Source organism: Pyxicephalus adspersus, chromosome 11 (assembly GCF_032062135.1).
Source record: "Pyxicephalus adspersus chromosome 11, UCB_Pads_2.0, whole genome shotgun sequence".
Lineage (NCBI taxonomy): Eukaryota > Metazoa > Chordata > Amphibia > Anura > Pyxicephalidae > Pyxicephalus > Pyxicephalus adspersus.
In genome coordinates this window covers 13,830,210-13,848,356 of record NC_092868.1, presented here as the reverse complement: position 1 = coordinate 13,848,356, position 18,147 = coordinate 13,830,210, and the positions used below count along the sequence as shown (strand labels likewise).

Genomic DNA, 18,147 nt, shown 5'->3' with positions numbered 1-18,147 from the left:
CCTACATGCAACACGAGGAGATCAAAGACTTACTTTAAACATAGCTAATAAACTCAGGAGGACTTTAGGGAGATGATGCCCTGGTAAACTAGTATTGCCCTGGAACCGCTTCAAGATAGTCAGTATAAATAAATCTGCTGGGTTTAATTATCACCAGATACTGGAACTGCGATCTAGTATAAAATACCGGATACATAATATATATATATCTTAAAGGTTTTGATAGAATTGAAAGAATAGTATTTTATAATGACATGTAGATTACTACACATTATGCCTTTATTCCAAGATTTACTGCCAAAAATCACAATTTATATGTAATCATTAATCAATTTAGTAGTATACCATGATACAGCAATATTAGAAGGAATGGAAGAAAATTATTCTCTATTGATTACAGTGGACCTGTACTTCTAATGCTGGACTACTTTATCTCTAAAAGTGATGGTTACCTGTCTTTCAAGGCGTTGGAGTGAAACAAGCATAGCATGACATGGGGGAAATGGGGCTCAAGCCAGAATACCGGGTTGTACATAATTGTCCTAGGTCAGTAATGCAAAGAAAGTATTGATACCATTAGATAAACAATGACAACAGGCCCTAGAATTTTTTGAACAAATAGCAGAAGGGCTTCTGTTAAAGGGTTAGCCCACCAAGAATAGATATTTCAATGGCACACACTGCAAAATAAAGTTACCTTTTATCACTTAGGGCTTCTATTGGCAAAAACCTGAGTTCTTAGGCCTGCTTTGTCTGTTGGATTTTGTATTTGTTGTATATTGCGGAGAATACAGCCTGTGGTCATAGAGCATACAAAGTTGAGTGGCAACAAATAAACAAGGTGGTTTAGGGGAGCTTCAGGATTCACACATGTTCTTGGCACTTAGAGCTCTACACCAACATCTAAAGCACCAATGAGTCAACATCAATAATGAATGTATCATAGAAATGAATGTCTGCTAGTTGAAATAAAGCATAATATGAATTATTTCCATTCTTTTATATGTCTATTTGACTAAAATTATTGCATACAAACAAAAGCAAATACTTAAGGTAAACATGATCCAGTCCAGGTGTGGAAGGTAACTAATAAAAGTGTTTTGAACAGTGGAAATATAGAATGCAAAACAACAAATAAAAGCAGTTTGCTTTGATTTCACCATCAAGAAACTCTAAAAAAAACATGACAAAACCAGGTAAGAAACAGAGAATAGCATTTCTCAGTGTAAGGGAAGTACTCATAGCGTACCTATACTCAGAATTTTCACTTTACATAAAGGGGTATTTAAAAAAAAAAAAGGGTGCAGCACTGCCCCAGAATTCTCCGCCGCCTAGGCGGTCGAGAATTAATGGGAGTACAAACCTCCTGAGATACCTAAGTCAGAAATCCCGGGAGGCTCTTTGCCGCTCCTTCTATGCATGCCCGAGCATCTCGGGCATGCGCAGAAGGAGCTTTTTTCTCAAAGAGAAGGCAAATTTTTTTTCATCCTACGTCGAGCCTAGGTCAGGTGACGTAGGAAGAACCAGGAAGAGAAGATGAAGATGGCAGTGCCCCGAGTGCCTGCTCTGGGACAAAGGTCAGGACGACACTGGACCAGATGCCGGACACCCCGTAGTGATCGGTCTGCTCTGCAGGATTGAAGGTAAGTGTTTTTTGTTTTTTTTTTGTTTTTTTGAGTATAGTTTCTCTTTAAAAATTGTTAACCACTGATTATTCTAGCTAAGTGCAACATACACCGTAGAAATGTATTTTCTTTTAGGACCATTATTTATATACAATTGGGATGCCACATACGTTCTACTCAGCATGGTGATTGTAAATATAATGGGCCCTGGGCAAATATGAAGTGGGGCCCAAAATGTAGACCATTTCAGGATCCTTTCATCCTTTCAATTTAGTAAATTGGAGACATAAAGATGGTAGGGTCTTTGGGTAATTGCGTTTTCCCTAACCTAAAACTGGTCTTGCTACACAGTAACTGAATCACCAACATTAAATAATTTTATATTTACAAGTTTAAATATGAGATTAGCTAATTAATAATTAGTAATTAATAAATAATGAATTAGACAGGGTGAGGTTTGGGGGGTGCACAACTGTGCTGAGTTTTCTTTGGGAACAGGGCAGCCCCTTTTTATACAGCCTATCAGAAAAATAAGAAAAGAAAAAGTTCAGTTTTTGGTACCAGCAACCAGTCAGGTTTTACATTTCATGTTTTGGAAATCCTAAACAAGCATTTGGAATAATCCATATAAGATAGAATTCTATTTTTTACACACGTTTAATATTTTTGAATAATAATAAATTAAACTCATTGCGCTCTATTTAGAAAAAAAAGGAAATCTGACATTTTCCTAAACATTCTCTCATAGCAATCAATTACTGAAATTGAAACACATAGACCTGGAAGATTCCCATGAGAGAATGTTTGAGGGAATGTGAGATTCCCTGATTTATAAATATAACCCATTTTGGTATAGAAGGGAAATTGTAAAGCTACTCTACACAAAATTCTAAAAGAAAGAATACTTGTAGTCAATAATTACTATCAATACAGGTAAAAAAAATACAAATTTACAGGGAAATAACACAAATCAAACAGGTGGTTATTTATTTGGAACTTGGCAGGTCTTATCTGTTATCATATTTTGGTGGTGTTGTACATATCAAATCATAAGCAGCAAGAATTGATCTTAGCTGTCGGTTTACAATAGATATCACTATCTCTCTTTTCTATACTTTAGAAAGTTGCTCTACAATGAGACCTGTATTGTACAGCCTAATATTAACATTTAGGCCATAGTGTGGAGCTTGCAGTGTCCTGGGGAATTCCGCATGGAGAAATTGTAGGCCATGTTACAGGACTCCTGGATTTTGTTTTTCCCCTGCTTAATATTATTAATTCAGGACTAAATACATTTGTAACCTGTTTTATAAAGGGGCCAGTTTTTATGGTGTGCAATGGCTGCCTTTTAAATCAAACAACAAAATTCAGGTCAAGCCATACAAGAGTATCGCAAGTAGGGGGGCATGTGCGTGTCTTACGTAAGCTAGAGTGCCAGGTCAGCCCCGTGATTCACTGGGAGTGGGACGAGCAGCTAAGCTGTGGACGAGTGGACAGTGTTGGGAGGCTGGCAGGGGTTTCCGCAGGACTGCAGGAAACAGGAGGAGATCTCAAGGCAAGACCAAGAGGGACATGATGAGCAAGGGTAAAGCGGCAGCAATGCACGAGGGGGCAAAGATGGCGTTGTTAGGCACTCCAGGAAACCAAGAACGCGAAGAGAAGGAAGAGGTAGGAGAGAGTGAATCTGAGTTGATAGCAAGGGGTACTTCCCCAGCAAAAATGCAAGTAATGTCCGGTGATCCGGATAGTTTCCTGCAGAAAATCCAAAATATGCTACAGGTGTCTTTAGATACAACAGCAAAGAAAATACCAGATCATTTTACAAAGGAGTTGCAGGAACTGGGTCACCGTGTAATACAACTGGAGGGGAGGATGGATGATGTTACAACAGTTTTGGAGGGGCATGAAGAGGAAATAGAGCAATATAAGAATGATATACAAATATTAAACCACAAGTTAGAGGATCTGGAAAATAGATCCAGAAGATCTAACCTGCGCAAACGTGGCATACCTGAGTCTATAATTGATCTAACTCCAATGGTAACAGGCCTATTCCAGGAAATCAGTCCTGATATCTCTATAGAGAGACTTGAGCTTGACCGAGTACACCGTTTACCAACGAGATCTAGATTGGAGGGAACGCCAAGGGATGTGCTAGAAAAATTCCATCATTTTCAAACAAAAGAACTAAATCAGCGGGCAGCCTGTGCTTAAGAGCCAATTGTTTTTCAAGGAAACATTCAGATATTTGCTGACAATGCACCAGCGACTATTCAACGGAAGGAGTTAAAGTCTTATTTGCAGATTTTGCCGGAGAAACATATTAGCTATCATTGGGGACATCTGTTTAAGCTAATTTTTACTGAAAATGGGAAAACCCAGATTATTACATCACCATCCGAAGCACTAACATGATTTAAAGCTGCGGGCCTACCACTTCCAGCACAAAGTGAAACCACAGATAAAAATGAGAGGTCTTCAGTGCATCTAGCAAAAATAATACAGCAACGTCTAAAAAGTTATTTGGTAGAAGGAAATACTCCCCTAAGTCAAGAACACCTGTGTCATAGCGATGGGATAATGTTATTTAGCATTTTAGCCTTTATATATATTTTTAGAAGATTTAAGATGAATGCTAATTATTTGTCCACTGTAAAATAATGAATGAAACAATATAAAGTAGGAGTATATAGTAAAACGAATGGACTCCGACTCCTGCTAGCGTTATCACTGCACACTTAAATTGTCTCGGGCATAAACCTTAAAATTTTAATCCTACCAAAATTATACTTTAAGTTTAGATTTAAGAAAATAGTATTCAAGAATAAGTTAGGGAGGTATTGTTATGTTGTGCAATGTGTAAACTTGTATTCACTCCTAGGGGGGGGGGGGGGGGCGTCCTAGTACAGCCCCTCGCAGGAATGAAATATTTTTGTGGTTTTTTTTCTTTCTTTTGTTTGTATTTTTTGAGTTATGGGAAATTTGTGTCTCCAAAGCTAAAGGGAAATGATAAAATAAAAAAAGTTAAGGAAGCTTTTTATTTAACACTAAAATGACAGTGTCTATTGTATCTTTAAATGTGCAGGGTCTCAATTCTCTATTGTACATATGAGGGCTTTTCCATAATTTAGGGCTCAAAAGATAGATATAATATGTTTACAAGAGACGCATTTATCCTCCTTGTCATGTCCTAAGTATCATGCATCATACCTTAGGGTATATATGGCTAACTCCTTGTATAAACAACGTGGGTTTCTTATAAGCTGTAGAAAAGGAACTCCATTTGTACTAGATTCACAGTTAAAAGATCCTGAGGGTAGATACCTCATGTTGGTGAGAAACCTAGATGACGTTAGGGTTACAATAGGTAATTACTATGCACCAAATGAGAATCAGGTACGATTTTTTGCTCATGTGTTACAGCTGGTACATACGCATGCACAAGGCTTACTAATCATATGTGGAGATTTGAATACCCCATTGGTACCCAGTCTAGATAAGAGGAGTACAGTGAATTTATTAAATCAGTACAAAGATACATCAAATACACGGGCACTAAGAGATTTATTACGTGCAGAAATGTTAGTGGATGTGTGGTAAGAAAGGCATCTAGATCAGAGAGAATATACACATTATTGTCGCGCACATAAAATTTTGACCCGCATAGATCATATATTTGTAACAACTAATAGTCTCCCATTGGTAAAATCCAGTGATATAGTAGCTATACCATGGTCTGATCACAATGCAGTACAAATGGTACTTTCGTCTCTATACCATGTGCCTGCTAGTTATAATAGGATTCCTAATGAATCCTTACTTAGACAAGTGAAGCAACAGATAAGAGAGGAGTTGATAGAATACTTTGATATAAATGCAAACTCAGGAGTCTCAGATGCAGTGTTGTGGGCGGCCCATAAGACAGTAACTAGAGGACTCTTTATTCAAAATGCATCATGTCTTAAAAAAAGACATTTGGAGTAACTAACACAGTTTAGGAACAAGAGTATAAATCTATTAGTGCAAAATTCCAAGACTCACCGAGTCGAGAATTGGGAAGACGTATGGAACAAATAAAGACACAATTTAAAATTAAATCTATGTGATACAATAATAACAGAAAAAAAGATGAGATGGACCAAATATAAATATTATACATATGGAAATAGGCCACATACCCTTGTATGGCAAATAGACTTTAAAATTCAGACATACAATTTACAACATATTGTTTACGAGCTGGGCAAATAGGTTTGACTAGCAACCCAGAACATATAGTAAAGGAGTTTTATGATAGATTGCAATCTTTTTATCAGTCATCTCAAGAGATGAATGAGGGAGAGATGAAACAGTTCTTTTCTGGAATAACTCTGCCAGTACTACCAACTTTATTGAAAAAACCTTAGATACATGAGATAAAGAGGGCCTTAAAACTGCTGAAAATGAGCAAAAAACCTGGACCAGATGGTTTCACAGCAGGATATTATAAAAAAATATGTAGAAGAGCTGAAAACATATTTGGTTTGGACTTTAAATGGAGTATTGAAGGGGGAGGGCCTGGACCCAAATATGTTGGAAGCGGCAGTATGTATGATACCAAAACCGGACACAGACGTAACGGTGTGGTCTAATTATAGACCTATTTCTCTCTTTATTATATACGCCAAACTACTGGCATCAGTGTTGGTGGCGTGGTTAAGCCGAGGAATAGAACATTTAATCTCATTGGACCAAACAGGGTTTTATCCAAGGAGACAGGCAGGAGATAATGCTCGTAGGATGATGCACTTGATGCATAGCCCCTGATTCATCAAGCAGAATCGGATTATCGGTCGCGCATTCGTATTAGCGATCCGGAATCGTACGCGGTCGCGCTATTCAGCAACGGAAAAAAGCTCGCGCACGGAGCCGCGCTTATCCGACAGCTTTTTACTGGCGATCATGCATCCGGCTGGTAGTGAGGCGGGTGTACGCGCATACTCGAGTCCGGACCGCGGTGATCCGCGATCGCTGGCCGCGCGTACGTTCGCGCTTCCAGCGATTGTGGATTTCAATGATGAATCAGGGGCATTATGTACAGAAAAATAAGCAACGGGTAATGTTCTTGAGTTTGGATATAAAAATTTTGACTTTGTACTTTGGCCATATTTAATGTATTTATTGAAATACTGGGGATTTTCCCCACACTTTAGTTCATGGGTGGCAGCATTATACGCGACACCAAAAGCGTTTGTACAGTACTTGGGCTTTCGCTCTCCATATTTTTTAATTGGGAGGGCCACTAGACAAGGATGTCCACCCTCACCTTTACTGTTTGCTCTAGCAATAAAGCCATTGGCGCAGGCCATTAGGAATCATCAAGATATAGGTGGGGTAACAATTAGAAAATATCATCATAAACTATGTCTCTTTGCAGATGATGTTTTGTTATGTGTAACAAAGCCGCAAGTGTCTCTGCCAAATTTGTTATCCCTCTTGTCAAATTCTCTGGTTTACAAGTGAACAATTCTAAAAGTAAAGCATTAAATATATCATTGAATAAGGAATTGGTAAGAACATTGCAGGAGTCATTTCCATTCAAATGGGAGGAGAAATGCTTGAGATATCTGGGAGTTTGTATTACACCCTCTTATGATAAGTTATATGATGCTAATATAGCTGACCTTTGTAGGCACTTGGTAAGTTATTGGATTTGTGGAAGAGATACCATATATCATGGTTAGGGAGAATCGCCTCGATTAAAATTACATGGTTACCCAAATTTTTGTACCTGGCACGTCTTTTACCTATTAGAATTCCTTGTAAGATGCTTATTAAATTACAGCAGAGAATGTTAGAATATATTCGGAACTTTAAGAGGCCCAGAGTTTCTAAGAAGATCTTGTATCGTCAGAAAGCCAGAGGCGGGTTAGCGGTGCCACTATATTTATAGCGGTGCCATTATATTTATACTTTACAGCAGCACAAATAGCCCCTTTAATAAGTTAATATGAACAAAAAGAAAAACAACTATAGTTTAGAGAAAGGGGAACTATCAAAAGTAGAGATTGAGAAAATGTTATGGGTTACACCATCTAAATGAGGAGTTATTCATAACCCCATAATTCTCATTCAATGCAGATCTGGGATAAAGGTAGAAAGCGATATAGACTGAAGACTTCGTATACACCTGTAGCATCGATTTTAGGCAATCCCCTGTTTACACTAGGCTTTGAGCACCCGGGAAGATTTTGTTTATGGAGAGAAAATGGGGTGTATAGAATCTATCACTTCCTGGATAGGTAAGGTATAAAATCTTTTGAGACGTTTCAAAATAAATTTGGAATACCCTATGGAGAAATATTTCGATATCTACAGATAAAGAATTTTGTGCAATCTAGAATAAGAGGTGGCGATAATCTTGTAAGTTTAAGTACATTTGAACAAAAATGCTTACAAGGTAGTATGGCTGGAGGAACAATATCAATTTTATATGATACGCTTCTAACAGCTTATACGGATAAAAAACCCAGGTATATAACTTATTGGGAAGAAGATATAGGAGGTGCTTTAGAGCAAGAAAAGTGGGAACAAATATGGGAGACAACAGCGCATTGTGGTATAAACACTCAGGCACAGGAATCTAACTATAAATTAATGATGCGCTGGTATATGGTGCCAGAGCGAATGGCAAGAATTTCACCGACAATCACAGATAGATGCTTTAGAGGGTGTAAGGAGAGAGGTACGTTATATAACACCTGGTGGGAATGTCCTAAGATCAGCAAATACTGGACACAGGTATATCAGATAGCATACACCCTAAGAGGTAGAGTGTGAGAAGCCCAAAAGAAGCATTATTAAACCTTCAGCCGGCTGGTCTTACTAAGAGGCAATTTAATTTGGTAACATATCTGTTTAATTCAGCAAAGATGGTGTTGGCAAAGGCCTGGAAATCATCTACATTCAGAGTGGAACATGTTAAACAAAAAATAATGTGGTTTTTGGTAAATGAGAAAATGAGGGCAATACAAAATGATAATAAATCCAGAAGATTTGGGGACCCTGGATAGAATTTTTTTATGGCAATGGGACGTGATTATATGTCTATATAAAATTTAAAATCAAGATAGGCCCTATGAAACAACGGAAGGGACTTTGGGGAACAAGATGAAAATTATATATATATATATATATATATATATATAAATATTTGTTTGGTGTTGTTAGGTGTAATAGCAGGTAGATTCGAGGAGAGAATAATAATTTGCGACAAGGTAGGGTAAAAGGATCAATAGATAGGAAGGTGGGAGGAGAACCTAAACCCTAAAGACTATATCATGCTTAAATAGAGTATATAATGCTCTTTTTTTTTTTTCATTCACCTAATTACATTTCTCTAGAAGTAAGGAGGACAATTGTTAAGAGTTGGAAGTTATTACAATGAAGTTATTAGTTAAAATATAATTGTTTTTTTTTTTTATTTAAGCAGGGGAAGGGGATTCACGATTCAAGCGATTCAAGTTTTTTTCTTTTTTTTTTTTTTCTTTTTTTCTTAATAAAGAATAACATAATAGAAGGGAAAGGAAAATATAAAATTATAATATAGGAATATAAAATTATACGAGATGCACTTATTAAAAATGATTTTGCACTAAGTAATATTAACAAAACAAGGAGAAGAAAGAATGGAAAAGGAAGTACAAAACCATTTTAAAAAGAACTTATTAGAATAATTTTGTTGTATATATATTTTTTTTTTCTCCATGAAGGCAAATATTGTGAAGGATGTGTTATGAATTGGAAAATGATAAAGGAAACAAATTTATTGAGTTAAAAATATGCATATAAGTAAGAATGTTTTTGAACCTATATGGTAATGGGGGAACATATTTACATTGTGAATATTACTTACCTTGAATAACCTAATATTGTGTATGTGTTTATTTTGTATGAAATTTAATAAAAAGAAATTGAAAACAACATAATTCATCAATTTTAGCTAATATGTTATACATTTTGAAAGCAAAGTAACCTTAATCTATTATAATTGTAAATGCATAAAAATTACATTACAGAAAGTATACATCAAAATTAACATTGTTAAAAAATACACTATATTAATCAAAATAAAAAAAAAATAATTTCTATGATGTTCCAAATGTTATGTTATGTATGATCCTATTATGTTTAATTTATGAAGCTAAACATAATATGTAAAGCTGTGTAGTACATAGGGGCTACAAATTAAAACCTGCATATATAACAAGTACAATCAATGTCATGGGGGAAGAAGTCCCTGCCAAGCTGAGCTTACATTTAAAAGAGCTGGAGGATCCTAGCATACAGTAAGAAGGGGAAAGGAACTAGGGCTCATTAGTAATGGTTAAGAAAACAAGGCAAATGGGTGGGTGGGTATGAAGAGGTGGATTTTAGGGGTTTGTTTAAATGTGATAATGATTGTGTAAGGAAGGAAGTTTCAAAGGGTGGGGGAAGCCCTGGAATCATTAAACACTGTGGGTGGGAACAGGTTATCAAAAAGGAAATCATGAGTACATCATAGGGGATGTGGAAGGGGTGGTTAGGACTGTATTTATATAAAGTTGCAAAGCATAGTAGCCCTGAAACTGATCTATGAAAATTCAAATAAAATGGTGGTACTCACCCACCCTTTCTATTTTTAAACACAAACAAAACTGTTTTCTTCAGTCAAGCATTTACCCTGAACTTTCTCAATATTTTACCCTTAGGAACACAAAAACTATTTGTGAAGTTTGATGGAACTCCTTCTAAGTCAATTTATTGGGGTCAATAGGAAAAAAGCTCCCAAGTGGGTGGCCAGTGGAAACAATGTTGCCCTTACAGTGGTGGATAGAATAACAATAGAGAACAAAAAACATCATTAGTGTAATGAAAATGGCTCTACTAAGCGGTGATTGGAGATCAATTGCCCATAGTTTGAGGAACCTTAAAGATGCGTACACACTTCCAATTTTTATCGTTGGAAATGAACGACGAACGAACGACGAACGACCGATTGGCCAAAAATCGTTTGTAAAAAAAGTAACCAACGACGCTGACGAACGAGGATAGTCGTTGGAAATGAACGACCGGACTGGCTGCTCAACCATTGACGCTCGACACTGCTCTAACCATTCACTTCCTCTATCTTTATACTTTAAGTTCCAAAGAGCAATTTCCCAATTTTTTCCATTACTGCTTCCCCATAAATGCTAAGCATATACATTGTTGTCTCACCACTATGTACAAAATATAAGATTAGTTGTTTAAGTGAGCTGTATCTGTATCTTTCATCCAGTTTGTGTAATTGTCTGTACTGTGTAGTTTAAGGAAGATGAAAGTGTTATAGAAATCACATAGTTACATAGTAAGTCAGGTTGAACAAAGACAAGTCCATCAAGTTCAACCACCAGGGAAATAATCATATCCCAGATATAAAACCCTATGGACATAGAGGACCCAGAAGAAAGCAAAAAATACTATAAAGCTGAAACTACAGCTAAAAGAACCCCTGTATAGACTGTTGCGAAGTTTGGGACTATCATTAGCTGTGTTTTGCTGGTGATTTTATGTTATGATTTACTGCTGAAGACAAGCTAAGTTTTCTTGTCCTACACCCTGAAGAAAACTTTTTTTACATTTAATAATCCTGTCCTGTATGATGCAATGATCCATTTCCCCCCACATATCACAATGCATTATTTGTGGGACATACTGGACAGTCCATTGTAGATGTGTGATTGTAAATTGGTTAAGAATTATTAGGTAAAACAAAAAAAAAAATAAAAAACAATGTGAAGTAGAAAGCTAGAGATAGAAATGTACGGTAGTAGTTGATTAATCTGGCCAGATAACCCAAATTACCAAATTATCCAGCTGGCAAAAATGCAGGCACTGGTGAAAGAGCAGGAAAATGCATTGCCAAAAACCTCAAAAATACTTAAAGATGAACTGAACACTAAAAATGATTTTTAAAAAAATTAAAAAAAAATGCATACAAAGGGCAAAGAACTAGCTGGTATTGGCTGTGGTCTCCCTGCAGCTGGTCCTTCTTCATTACTTACCAAGCACTTAGTAGAGGCAAGGCTTTGTTTCCTATTTAACAGTAAGAGTGATTTGCACGGTAAGCACATGAACAAATCAATTTAAATCCCCTGAGAATATTATTCAGAGGCACAGTGCCTTGGGTTGTGCACTGCAGATGTTTTTGGCATAGTGTTGCCACTGCTTAGGAACTTTGACACACCAGAAATGTCAGTGCTTTAATTCACTTTAACTTTAAGATTTTTATAGCTTATTCACATGTAACGTTTTATCTTCATAAACATAAATCTTTGACTTCAAGCCTAGGGCACGTGCCAGATTCTGCTTTATACTTGGAAGATGTGTTCATCTTTTGGATTCCCTTTAATTAGTTGTAAACATGGAACATTACAGGGCAATGAAAAAAAAATCATTTATTAAAATATACCAGCATATTTACAGCATATGTATACCAGTTTTGTATAAAAAAAAATACATTTTATATCATGAACATGATCAGTTATCCACAGAGAGCTGGATAGTGTCCCCTTCATACGACCCCTTGTCTAATGCTTTCCGCAGCTTGAACCAGAACAATTCATGGCCCTGAGGATCTTCAGGAAAGGTAATGTATGTATTCTGCTTGATCAGCTTTCTTAGCTTGTGGTAGGCAGAAAGTCTAAGGAAAAATTAAAGAACATAGTGGGCTGTAAGGATATCTGGCTTTTGCAATAAAAGCTTATAAGACAATAAGTATATTGTAACATACAAAGGTCCTACTGGTTTTATAGCTAATGACATTTCTGAAAAGCAATCTGCTATGAAGTAGGATATTGTAATTCAGAATTTATGTAGAATGATTTGCAATAAAATAAAATAAAATAAGTTTTTAATTTATATGCATAGATAAGATTACATTTAGGTAATAATAATAATTGTGCATCAGCAAAGATTCTTTGAGGCACATATGGCAAGGTGATTAAGGCAGGATGGTATGGCAGACAGAGGCAGAGCATTGTCACCCCATAACACAAATTCCTAAAACGACATACTATTTTTATTTAATAGACAATCCGAATGATATGATCATGTTAAAGTTTATATAAGATTTTATGATTTGGTTTAGATCCACATTGTCAACAATGCTTGAGTTCTTTAAATTGCAGTGCTGGGGTACATTTTCCCAAACTGTAAGCCAACCCAGTCCAGAACACCCTGTTCAATCCCTCTGATGTCATTGCTTGCAGCAGAAAAGAAATCAAGCAGTTAGCTGTATGTCCTCTGCTCTGCAGCTTGCAGCATCCCTAGTTTCACTTTAGCTGTACGTGTGTCTGTTTCAGCATCCCCTGCACATAAATTAGGACTGTGTGCATCTGATGGGGATTTCAGAGTACATGCTGCAGCCAATGAGCACAATAGTTCCTGGCTATGATATTGTCCTGCCAATGGCTACTGGTCTTTTATAGCTTGTCATTTCCCAGGAACAAGGTGACCATCGTAGCATTTAGCCTGTCTAGCCTGCTAGTGGTGTGATTATCTGTTGGATTACCTGTTGCTGACTCTGCTTGTGATTGTTTGCTGCCTGGACCGACCTTTGCTTCTGACCTGGACTCTGTTTGTCTTAACTCGTAGACACCTTATTTGGTGGACTAATGACCTGCGTTTTACCTGTGGCTCTGTTTCCTGGATTTGCCTCTGCTGGACTGTCCTTTACTATCTTATTTGTGGATCACTTGGTTACTGACCCTGAATTGTCTGGATTCCCACTGTGTCCCCTGTCTTGCTCTTGTGGCCCCCTGGCCCCTTGTCAGTCCTTCCCAGACACCATCACTTATCCAAGTCCTGGGGGCAACCTCGTGCTGCGAAAGCGCAACTAGCCTCCCGAGGCTGAATGGAGGCTTACTATAGGTGAGGAGTGCCAAGTTAGCTTGGGGGATTTGTGCCTGGTTAACACTGGTGCCTGACAAGAGCTTTACAACAAGGTATATAAAAGGTAAAAAAAAATAACGGATAGTTTAAAGCCTTTTAAAGGTTTTAAACTTCTAGACCAATTGTTTCAGGTGCATATATCCAGAGATCCCTGAGTAGCTCTGTTACATTTTAAGCCTTCAATCCTCACCAACTCCCTCTTCTCTTTTGTCTTATTGGCAGTTAAACAGACAATAGCTAAAGATTAAAAAAAAACATACGTTTTATTCCATAAGATGCCACAGATATATAATATATTCATAAACAAAAAACTGTCAAGTATTTTAAATGATACCCACTAAACTTTCACAAAAATCATTGCAAACTGTGCTTTATAAATTCCCGGAGATCCCTACACTGCATACACACTATGCATTAGGTACATCTGACCCCTGCATTCTGTGCATTCTGCATCCCTAAACCTGGCACTTTGTGTGCTTTATTTTTACACCAAAGCCCTCTGTGCATTACATACCCTTGACTTCTGCACTCTGCAGTATATACACTGCATTGTATATATTTGATGGTGCTTGCCTTAGGCAAAGTTGTGCCTGACTATTTTAATTATGCTCACCTTATAGTTAAGCTTATATAATATTTCAGCTCTCTCTATCGTCAGTGTGCAGAAAAAAATATTTAATAGAAGAGTTGTTTTTTTTAATAATTATTGTGCTAAGGTATTTGAAAAACACTTTTGCCAGTAAGTATAAGTGAGTACACCTTAAGGTATCCACATATAGCTGCAGAAACCTTTAATAAATTATAAATATAAATGCCCCTTGTTTACTCAATACCTATCAATACCTGGAGTATCTTTGCGTTATACTGACATTTATCTGAATTTAAAATAAGTCAAAATTTTGCACACACAATAATCATAGAATTACAGGATTTGTAGATTTAACATTTTCAAGTTATCCTATTCTGTGTCTGCTATGTGTTCCAACTCAGCCTTCCTTTGTTTTATGCAATGTGTGACTGTACCTGTACTTAATCCTATTGTGTCTATTTGGCTCTCATTACACTGCTTAATTTATTAGATCTTTAAGGCAAGGATTATTTGCTTGAACTGCTTACATATATGTCTGGAGCATCAGCAGCTTCATTATTTTATTGCATTTTGTTATTCAAAGTAAACTTAGGCCTGAACTAAACCAAATATATGTTAGTTCAACTGATCACCAGTATAGGAACAAACATCTCTACTAACTACCAACAAAAGAAGGTACATGTCTAATTACCAATAATCTAAGAAGGCTGAAGGAGGCATTTCTCTTCAAACCATAAATGCAAGAGAGGCTTATTACTGCACAAATGCGGGTTTGACAGGTCCTGTCCAGCAGCCCAACATGGTCTCCCTCATCATAATCATCTTCCTCCTCCTCCTCTTGAAACTCCTGATGCTGGCCAGTGTCCCTTCCTGCTCCTCCCGATGCTGGCTGTAATGTCACCCTCATCCTCCTCCCCCATTTTTTCTCCTCCTCTCCCATCTCTACTTTCCATCAGGCCACACAGGGTATTATCAAGCAGAAAGATGATGGATATGACGTAGTTCCAGCCCGACCGCTCCCGACTCACAACGTTTGTGGCCTGCTCAAGGGGGGCCAGTACCTTGCACAGCGACTCCATCTGCAGCCACTGGTCACTGCTAAAATAGCTCAGTTGTGTGGCTGTACCAAGGGCCCCGCTGCCTCCATGCACCACGCTGACCAAGTAATGGCTGATGGCTAGCTTTTGCTCACACAGACACTGGAGCATGTCCAGGGTGGAGTTCCATTTAGTCACAGTGTCACAAATGAGTCTGCAGTGGCAGCCTCTATTGGCGCTGGATCTTGCTAAGCGCTGTGGCTGCAGTAGGGGATCGGCGGACATGGCTGCAAATGGAGCCTGTCTCAGTAAGTCCTGCAGTCCTGGGTACGTGCAGAGGAACTTCTGTACCACAGATATACAGAAGGCTCCTAAGCTGTCCCTATCTCATTCCACGTCTCTCCCTGCTTCTATCCTTTACACAGAACACAAGATTGAATGACATACCCCTCCCTCCTTCCCTGTATATATGCCTGTGCTCAGATCTCTCCTGATTGACTGCTGGGCCTTGCTGTGCATCCTGCAAATGATTCACTCGCAGCCGTGATTCCCGCCTGAAATAGTCGCTGTTACCGCCCCCTCCTTTTGCCTTTGTTCATTCGGAGAGAACACAACTTCATGGCGAATCACAAGGCCGCTCTCTCTTACATGTTTGGTAAGGGAGAAAGGCCTGATTTGCAGCGAGATTGAAATTACAAATGTCACTCGCTCATCCCTATTGGCCAGTGCAAAGAATGTTACCCTTACAGATAACAAAAAATATCATTGCATTTAAACTGAGCCGAGAGACAACCAAGATACCCTGAGCAACCTCTAGAAGATTCCTGGTTGGGAAACACTGCTCTAGATACATTTTGCACATTCTAAATGACTTACTGGCATTTTGATTGGGTATATTTATAAGGTAACTATTGATTTTACTTAAGATACTCCATTTCAAGCTAGGTAAAATATTTTTATTAAAATGAACTGCTGCAGGGCTGTCCAACAGGGGGCACAAACAGACCAGGATTTTCTAACTTTGTTAAACTTTGTTAAATTTGTGTTAAACTCATTGAATTCACTATTATCTGTCAGAGAAAAGCTAAAGATATGTATAGATCCTGGCCCTGGAGGACTAAAAAGTCCTCAGCTAGGGTCAATGGCTAACAGTTGTATTTTTGTATAGGAAATTTAGTTTGACCAGGCATCAGTCTCATGTTATCACATTTTGTATAATACTGTTTTAAACCTTTGGTTTGAGTGCCAAATTTTTCCTTAGTATCTACATTTAGAATGGCATACAGCACACATGGCACACTTGCACTTTGGCCTTTGCAGCACTAGGTCACTGTTTTAAATCTCAGTCATCTCAGACACTAACTGCAAGGAGTTTGTATGTTCTGTCCCTGTTTGTGTGGGTTTCTTCTGGGTACACCAGTTTCCTCCCACATCCCAAAAAACATGCAGTTAGATTAATTGGCTTTCCCTCAAAATTGTCCTTGACTGTGTTACCGACTATGTTAGGGACATTAGATTGTGAACCCCTTTGAGGAACAGCTAGTGATACGACTTTGTATTCCACCATATAATTTGTACTATATAAATACAGATAAATAAATGAAAAAGATTTGCAAGTTGTTACAAGTTGTTGATAAAGTGTTCATGCCTACACAATCTGCCACAAAAGATATTTAATCTAAACGGCTCCTCTACATGGACCACCAGTCCAGAAAAGTTCTATGAAACTTTTTGGGGCAAAAATGTTTAGAATATGAATGTCATGCAGCCTATTTGTCACACATACAGACCTGAAAAATTACCCTTCTCTGTATTATGGGAATAGTCTATTTTTGTGGCAATTGTCTAGCAATTTTGATTCATACTCTGAACTTGATCTGCAGTTTATGTGTAACTATAAATCCCTTTTCTTTGCTGGATTGTGATTGTTTCATTTTAGCTTCTGGATAAAAGAATTTCCCAGATAGTTATGCAAAGATCCCCACCTAGAGGTTGTTACAAAATATTATTTTAGCAATTTAAGTAGTGGAGAATGTTGATTTTTTCATTTTCCTAACACATGTTGAAAAATGCATTTTACAGTATTAACACAAATGTACAAATGCTCAATTAAAGGGAACACAAAAAAAGTGGCTAACCTGGGAGTGTAATAATCTCACATATGAACATGTAAAATATATAAATGGTGAACTAAAAAAAAAAACCTTTAGGAACACACATAGCTTCCCCAGATAAAAAAACTGATAATAAATACTTTTTTCCATTACCAAGGGGCCAGGGTTCGGCAGAAAGTGCCTGGACAAGAGTTAGATACCTTTCTACCTCAAACAAGGCAAAGTAACACCACTGTTTAGCATACTAATGAAAAAGGTTTGACATATCCAGAGCTTTTTAATACCCCAGTGGAAGTACAAAGTCTGGTCTTTACATTTATATTGATGAAAGATAAGATTATACTTCACCTGTAATCTGGAATATTTTCCAAAAAAATCACAAGCAATACGTCTTCTCTTTGGTAGAAAACTTTAGAACAAGCCATTTCAATCTCCATTCTGCACCACTGGCTTTCAAGGTAGTTTCTGCTGATTACACATAAGGTTTTACGTAAGTGAGAAAAAGCTTTGTGTTCCACTACAGTAATACTATTATATGACACATTTAACCACAAGGTTTGATTTGGAAGATGTTGGATAGATTCTCGTAAAGTCTCAACTTCTTGTCCTATGCAGTTAGCATACTCTCTGTTCTCATAGGCCAGAAAGCACTTGGCATATCCAAAGGCTGTTATTGGTGGTACAAGGATCGTGGTAATAGTTATCAAGACAAAGATATGCTTGATTGAGTAGCTCATATCAGAAGAGTTTATGGTTTCTTGAAACAGGACGGAAACAGTATTGTGATCTAAAGAAAAAAAAAAGTAACAATATTATTGAGTATGTCAAGG

General features: G+C 37.4%; 1 long non-coding RNA gene across 1 annotated transcript; it reads right to left on the bottom strand.

The window, feature by feature from the left end:
* Positions 1-12,067: 12,067 nt before the first annotated feature.
* Positions 12,068-17,802, bottom strand: LOC140340984 (uncharacterized). The gene is made up of 2 exons (XR_011922777.1): positions 17,666-17,802; positions 12,068-12,327 (listed from the first exon to the last, which is right to left on the bottom strand). It is a non-coding gene; the product is annotated as an uncharacterized lncRNA (long non-coding RNA).
* Between the last annotated feature and the right edge of the window lie 345 nt (positions 17,803-18,147).